Source organism: Moschus berezovskii, chromosome 14 (genome assembly GCF_049115385.1).
Source record: "Moschus berezovskii isolate FMDL1 chromosome 14, NW_MosBer_1.0, whole genome shotgun sequence".
Classification (NCBI taxonomy): Eukaryota; Metazoa; Chordata; class Mammalia; order Artiodactyla; family Moschidae; genus Moschus; species Moschus berezovskii.
The window spans coordinates 38177876-38186571 of record NC_142473.1 but is presented as its reverse complement, the minus strand read 5'-3'; positions in this window follow the sequence as shown (position 1 = coordinate 38186571).

The following is an 8696-nucleotide window of genomic DNA, read 5'->3' as shown; positions in this document are numbered from 1 at the left end:
CCCTTTTTCCTGGTCAACCAACTCCAATTCATCTTTCAGTAATCACTATCATCCCCACTCTGTTTTTTCTTCTTTCTTTTAAATTGTTTAGCTGCATTGTGAGGCATGAAGGATCTTAGTTCCCTGACCAGGGATTGCACCCACTCCCCCTGCATTGGGGAGAATCTTAACCACTGGACCACCAGGGAAGTCCCTCTTTTCTTTTTATTGAGAAAATAATTAAACATATACAAAAGTATAGAGAATAGCATAATCAATTCCCAGCTTCAATGACTGCAACATAGACAGTCTTGTTTCATTTATTCTCCCACCTGCTCCCCAGATATATTTTTTTAAATCTCAGATAAAAGATAAGGACTCTTTTTAAAAAATAAACAAATAAATACAATATCATAATATGCTTTTTAAAATGAACAGTAATTCCTAATGTCATCAAATATCTGATCAGAAGTAAAAATCATCCCATTGACACACACATATTTATATTCATGTATCACAATAAAGCAAGTCACAAATTTGTTGGTTTCCCAATGCATATGAATGTTAGGCTTACTCTCTATAGTAGTCTATTGAGTGTATAATAGTATTATGTCTAGAAACACAATGTACATACTTTAATTTAAAAATTCCTTGTTGCTAAAAAATGTTAACCGTCATCTGAGCCTTCAGCAAGCAGTAATCGTTTAGCTGGTGGAGGGTCTTGCCTCGATGCTGATGGCTGCTGACCAATCAGGGTGGAGGTTGCTGAAGGTTGGGGTGGCTGTGGCAATTTCTTTAAATAAGGTGACAGTGAAATTAGTCATATCAACTGACACCTCCTTCTGTGAATGATTTCTCTGTGGCATGCAGTGCTCTTTGATAGCATGGGTAAAATGCTATCAAAAAGCAGAACTTTTTTCAAAAGTGGAATCAGTCTTCTCAAGCCCTACTGCTGCTATATCAATTAAGTTTAGGTAATATTCAAAACCTTCAGATGTCATTTCAACAATCTTCAGAGCATCCTTACCAGGAGTAGCTTCCATCTTAAGAAACCACTTTCCCTGCTCATCCATAAGAAACAACTGCTCATCCGTGAAAGTTTGATGATGAGGTGACAACAATTCAGTCACATCTTCAGGCTCCACTTCTGATTCTAGTTAGCTTACTATTTCCGCCACATCTGCAGATACTTTCTCCAATGATGTCTTGAACCCTTCAAAGTCACCCAGAGGGTTAGAATCCACTTCTTCCAAATTCCCCTTGATGTTGATATTTTGACCTTGTCTCAAGAATCATGAGTGTTCTTCATGGCATTTAAAATGGTGAATCCTTTCCAGGTTTTTTATTTACTTTGCCAAGATCTATCCATCCTAAAAGATAAAGCTGTGAAAGTGTTGTACTCAATATGCCAGCAAATTTGGAAAACTCAGCAGTGGCCATAGGACTGGAAAAGGTCAGTTTTCATTCCAATCCCTAAGAAAGGCAATGCCAAAGAATGCTCAAACTACTACACAATTGCACTTATCTCACATGCTAGCAAAGTAATGCTCAAAATTCTCCAAACCAGGTTTCAACAGTACGTGAACTATAAACTTCCAGATGTTCAAACTGGTTTTAGAAAAGGCAGAGGAACCAGAGATCAAATTGCCAACATCCGCTGAATCATGGAAAAAGCTAGAGAGTTCCAGAAAAATATCTATTTCTTCTTTAATGACTATTCCAAAGCCTTTGACTGTGTGGATCACAATAAACTGAGAAAAATTCTGAAAGAGATGGGAATACCAGATCATCTCACCTGCCTCTTGAGAAATTTGTATCCAAGTCAGAAAGCAACAGAACTGGACATGGAACAACAGACTGGTTCTAAATAGGAAAAGGAGTACATCAAGGCTGTATATTGTCACCCTGCTTATTTAACTTATATGCAGAGTACATAATGAGAAATGCTGGACTGGAGGAAGCACAAGCTGGAAGCAAGATTGCCAAGAGAAATATCAATAGCCTCAGATATGCATATGACACCACACTTATGGCAGAAAGTGAAGAACTAAAGAGCCTCTTGATGAAAGTGAAAGAGGTGAGGGAAAATGTTGGCTTAAAGCTCAACATTCAGAAAACAAAGATCCAGTCCCATCACTTCATGGCAAGTAGATGGATAAACAGTGTCAGACTTTATTTTTTGGGGCTCCAAAATCACTGTAGATAGTGACTGCAGCCATGAAATTAAAAGATGCTTACTCCTTGGGAGAAAAGTTATGACCAACCTAGACAGCATATTAAAAAGCAGAGACATTACTTTGCCAGCAAAGATCCATCTAGTCAAGGCTATAGTTTTTCCAGTAGTCATGTATGGATGTGAGAGTTGGACTATAAAGAAAGCTGAGCGCTGAAGAATTAATGCTTTTGAATTATGGTGTTGGAGAAGATTTGAGAGTCCCTTGGACTGCAAGGAGATCCAAGCAGTTCATCCTAAAGGAAATCAGTCCTGAATATTCATTGGAAGCACTGATGCTGAAGCTGAAACTCCAATACTTTTGCCACCTGATGTGAAGAACTAACTTATTGGAAAAGACCCTGATGCTGGGAAAGAGTGAAGGCGGGAGGAGAAGGGGACAATAGAGAATGAGATGGCTGGATGGCATCACCAACTCAATGGACATGAGTTTGAGTAAACTCCAGGAGTTGGTGATGGACAGGGAGGCCTGGCATGCTGTGACAAAGAGTCGGTCAAGACTGAGAGACTGAACTGAACTGAAATCTATCCAAGAAATCACCACCTAAGGCAGAAATAGCCTTATGAAATTTATTTCATTTTTTTATTTTTAATTTATCTTTTATTGAAAGATAATTGCTTTACATAATTTTGTTGTTTTTTGTCAAAGCTCAACATGAATCAGCCATAGGTATACATATATCCCCTCCCTTTTGAATTTTCCTCCCATCTCCCTCCCCATCCCACCCCTCTAGGTTGATACAGAGCCCCTGTTTGAGTTTCCTGAGCCATACAGCAAATTCCTGTTGGCTATCTATTTTATAAATTATAACGACTGATGCTAAAGCTGAAACTCCAATACTTTGGCCACCTCATGCGAAGAGTTGACTCACTGGAAAAGACTCTGATGCTGGGAGGGATTGGGGGCAGGAGGAGAAGGGGACGACAGAGAATGAGATGGCTGGATGTCATCACCAACTCGATGGACATGAGTTTGAGTGAACGCCGGGAGTTGGTGATGGACAGGGAGGCCTGGTTTGCTGTGGTTGATGGGGTCGCAAAGAGTCGGAGACGACTGACTGACTGAACTAAACTGAACTGAACTGAGTGTAAATTTCCATGTTACTCTTTCCATCCATCTCACCCTCTCCTCCCCTCTCCCCAGGTCCATAAGTCTATTCTCTATGTCTGTTTCTCCATTGCTGCCCTGTAAGTAAATTCTTCAGTACCATTTTTCTAGATTCCATATATGTGTGTTAGAATATGATATTTATCTTCCACTTTCTGACTCACTTCACTCTATATAATAGGTTCTAGGTTCATTCACCTCATCAGAACTGACTCAAATGCATTCCTTTTTATGGCTGAGTATTACTCCATTGTGTATATGTACCACAACTTCTTTATCTACTCATATGTCAGTGAACATCTAGGATGCTTCCATGTCCTAGCTATTGTAAATAGTGCTGCAGTGAACAATGGGATACACATGTCTTTTTCAATTTTGGTTTCCTCAGGGTATATGCCTAGGAGTGGGATTGTTGGGTCATATGGTAGCTTTATTCCCAGTTTTTTAAGGCATCTCCATACTGTCTTCCATAGTGGCTGTATCAATTTACATTCCCACCAGCAGTGCAAGAACATTGCCTTTTCTTCACCCTCTCCAGCATTTATTGTTTGTAAACTTTTTGATGATGGCCATTCTGACTGGTGTGAGGTGACATCTCATGGTAGCTTTGATTTGCATTTCTCTAATAATGAGTGATGTTGAGCATCTTTTCATATATTTGTTAGCCTCTGTATGTCTTCTTTGGGGAAATGTCTGTTTAGGTATTTTCCCCACTTCTTGATTGTGTTTTTTTGTTCTTCTGTTATTGAGTTGTATGAGCTGCTTGTATATTTTGGAAATTAATCCTTTGTCATTGTTTCATTTCCTGTTATTTTCTCCCATTCTAAGGGTTGTCTTTTTACCTTGTTTATAGTTTCATTTGCTGTGCAAAAGCTTTTAAGTTTAATCAGGTCCCACTTATTTACTTTTGTTTTTATTTTCGTTACTCTAGGAAGTGGATCATACATGATCTTGCTTTGGTTTATGTCATCAAGTGTACTGCCTATGTTTTCCTCTAAGAGCTTCATAATTTCTTGTCTTACATTTAGGTCTTTAATTCATTTTGAGTTTATCTTTGTGTACGGTGTTAGGAAGTGTTCCAATTTCATTCTTTTATGTGTAGCTGTCCCGTTTTCCCAGCACTGTTTATTGAAGAGGCTGTCTTTGCCCCATTGTATATTCTTGCTTCCTTTGTCAAAAATAAGGTACCCATAGGTGCATGGGTTTATTTCAGGGCTTTCTATCTTGTTCCCATTGGTCTATATTTCTGTTTTTGTGCCACTACCATACTGTCTTGATGACTGTAGATTTGTAGTATAATCTGAAGTCAGAAAGGTTGAGTCTTCCAGCTCTATTTTTCTTTATCAAGACTGCTTTGGCTATTCAGGGTCTTTTGTGTTTCCATATGAATTGTGAAATTTTTTGTTCTAGTTCTGTGAAAAATGCCATTGGTAATTTGATAGGGATTGCATTGAATCTGTAGATTGCATTTGGTAGTATACTCATTTTCACAATATTGATTCTTTCAACCCAGGAACATGAAATATCTCTCCACCTGTTTATGTCATCTTTGATTTTTTTCATCAGTGACCCTGCACGCATAGATGCAAGATTTTTTTTTGCCTGTGGCAGCTCTGACCCAGTGAGAGTTGAGCGTGAAGGTGGCACAGCTGCTTGGCTTGTGGGGACCCTGGTGGCGCCAAGTGTGCAGGGACACAGACTGCCTCCACTGCAGGAGTTATACCCTTACCAGAGTCTTTTTTTGAGCCTTCTGTAGCTGGTGATCAGAAGGCCTCTTTGGCCAGTCTTTCTCTGTAGCTCTGCCCGTTCAGGCACTTAGAGGGCTCCTTTTCCTGGGGTCCTTCTCTATTGTTCCATGTGTCAGGCACATAGAGGGGCCCCCCTGACTGGGGTCCTACTCTGTAGATCCGCATGTCAGGCACTTACAGGGGCACCCTGGGTGGGGTCCTGCTCTGTAGTTCAGTGCATCAGGCATTTGATGGGCCAGCCTCTCTATTGTTCAGCTGCTGATGCTGGCATGTCAAGGGAGAGAGGCTATGGTGATGGCTCCACACCCTACCTGTGACTCAGCAGTATCGCCTTGCTTCCATGGCTGCCTGGCTTTCTTCCACAGGCATTTCCCACCACAATCTCTTCCCTCACATCCCCTTGATCTGTCTCTCTGCAGTCAACAGCAGCCTGCACCTTGGGATTGCTCCACAATCCCTAAATTCCAGCTCCCAGCCGCTGCACCTTCCAGGGGACCTGCATCCCTGTCCAGGGTATGTATGGCTGCGGCAAGGGCTGTCTGATTCTCATTCCATTTAGGCTGACACAGCTCAGCTGTTTCACTCTCAACCTTAAATGTTTCTCCTCTGACTCAGACAATTGCCTCGATGTGGGGATTGGACTCCTACTTCAGTTCCCCCACTGGGAGAGAGCAGGTCCAGTCCTACTACCAGTCCTGTTTCTCCCCTCTAGTTCCTTCATCCTACCAAGTTTTGCATGGGCCTATATATTCTTTTCCTCTGGTCAGGTACTCCTGTCTGCTCTCAGCTGGTGTTCTGCATGCACTTCTGTGTTTGAAGGTGTATTCCTGATGTATCCATGGAGAGAGATGTACTCCAGGTCCATCTATTCCTCTGCCATCTTGATCTCTTGAAATTTATTTCTTAAATAATGATACTTGAAAACTGAAATTACCCCTTGATCTACAGGCTGTAGGATGGATGTTGTAGGCATGAAAACAACATTAATCTTATTGTACATCCTCTCATCAGACCTCTTGGATGACCACATACATTTTCAAAGAGCAGTAATATTTTGTAAGGAATCTTCTTTTCTGAGCAGCAGGTTTCAACAGTGGACTTACTTAAAATATTCAGTAACCATCTTGTAAACAGATGTGGTGTCATCCAGGCTTTGTTGCTCTATAGAGCACAGGCAAAGTAGATTTTGGGCAATTCTTAAGAGCTCTAGGATTTTCAAAATGGTAAATGAGCACTGGCTTCAACTTAAAGTTGTCATCTGCATTAGCCCTGAACAAGAGAATCTGCTTGTCTTTTGCCACTTTGAAGCTGGGCATTGATTTCTCTGTAGCTGTGAAAGTCTTAAATAGCATCTTATTCCAACAGAAGACTGTTTGTCTACAATGAAAATCTGTTAAGTAGTGTAGCTACCCTCATCAATTATCTTGGCTAAATCTGGATAACTTACTGCAGCTGCTCCATCAGCACTTTCTACTTCACCTTGCATGTTTATGTTATGGAGGTGGCTTCTTTATTTAAACCTTTGAGCCAAGTTTGCTGGCTCCAAACTTTTCTTCTGAAGCTTCTTTACCTCTCTCAGTCTTCGTAGAATTAAAGAGCACTAGAGCCTTGCTTGTTTTGGATGAGGCTTTGGTTCAAGGGACAGTTGTGACTGGTTTGATCTTCTATCCAGGCCACTGAAACTTTCTGCAAATCAGCGCTATAGTTGTCATTTTATCATTATGTCAATGATATATGTCAATATATCATTCATGTGTTCACTGCAGAAGCACTTTTAATTTCCTTAAAGAACTTTTCTTCTGCATTCACAGCTTGACTAACCATTTGGGCCAATAGGCCTAGCTTTAGGCCTATCTCGGATTTTGACATGTCTTCCTCATTAAGTTTAATCATTTCCAGATTTTGATTTAAAGTGAGAGAAGTGCAAATCTTCCTTTCATTTGAACATTTGAAGGCCATTAATTGGTCTATTTCAGTATTGTTTTTGCCTCAGAGGATAGGGAGGCCCAAAAAGAGGGCCAATGTGTGGAGCAGGCAGAACACACATGACATTTATTAATAAAGTTTGCCGTGTTGAGACTTCCTTGGTGGTTCAGTGGTTAAGACTCTGGACTTCCAATGCAGGGGATGAGGGTTCGATCCTGGTCAGGTAACTAAAATCCTGCATGCTTCACAAAGTGACCCCAAAAAAAAAAAAAAATCGCTCTGTTATGTGAACATGGTTTGTTGCATCATAAAACAATTATAATAGTCCTATCAAAGATCACACTCATGGATCACCATAATAAATTTAATGGTAATGAAGAGTTTTGAAATATCTCTAGAATTACCAAAGTGAGACACAAAATGAGCAAATGCTGTTAGAAAAATGGTGCAAATAAATTTGCTTGACCGCATGGTTTCCTCAAACCTTCAATTTGTAAAAAATGCAATAACCGTAAAGTACCATAAAGGGAAGCACAATAAAAAGGATAGGGCTGTATATATATATATATATTTTTTTTTTTAATTGGCTTGTTTGGGACTTCCCTGGTGATACAGTGGATAGGAATCTGCCTACCAGTGCAGGGGACGTGGGTTTGATCCCTGGTCCAGAAAGATTCCACACGCCACAGAGCAACTAAACCCCTGTGCACCACGGCTGCTGAGCCCATGCTCCAGAGCCTGTGAGCCACAACTACAGAAGCGCCTGTGTTCTACAGCCCAGGTTCTACAACAAGAGACCATTCTTCACCATTTTTCCACCACAATGAGAAGCCCATGCATCACAATGAAGAGTAGCCGCTACTCACTGCAACTAGAGAAAGCCCACGCAGCAACAGAAACCCAGTGCGGTCAAAAATAAATAAATATATAATCACTAAATTACTTTCCAATATTGTGGTTGTTTTTGCCACACACTGACATGAATCAGCCACAGGTGTACAATTGTCTCCCATCCCGATTCTTTACCGACTAAGCCCCCCAGGGAAGCCCTTCTGTAGTAAGACACTAAATCACAGATGCTGTGATGGCGGGAAAGTTTTTTGTTTTGTTCACTGTGTATCCTTGTACGTGGCATGGAGTAGGTACTCAACAGGTATTTACCAAATAAATTCACCGCTTCCAATGCAAATAAATAAATAAAAGGCAGCTTAAAGTTGGTTTGTTTGAATCAAGATTTGAACAGGTTTCATTCATTGTTTTTAGTTGATATGTCTCTCGAGTCTCTTTTATCTACGCCTCCTCTATACCTTTACTGTCTTCCTTACAATTTATTGGTTGAAGAAGCTGAGTTTAAGAGTTCTGCAGAATCTGTCATATTTTGGATTTGGTGCACTGCATCCCTGTGCTGTCATTAATATTTAATATTTTCCTCCTTCCCCTGTATTTCCTTTAAACAGGTCACTGTATTACTGACCATCCTGAGTTGGGTCCCAGCAAGAGTCCTGCTGCCTGGTCTCATTTGAGTCAATAGAGTGAGACTGAGTTCAATTCAGAAGCAAAAGAAAGATTTATTCTTTGAGAAGGGAGAAGTATGAGCTTATGCTCTAGAGCACACACTTCCCAGACAGGTGGTGGGCGGAGCTGCTTTGGAGGGTTGAGGGGGCGGAGCTCTGGGAGGGGCGGACACAGCTGTGCCGCTCAC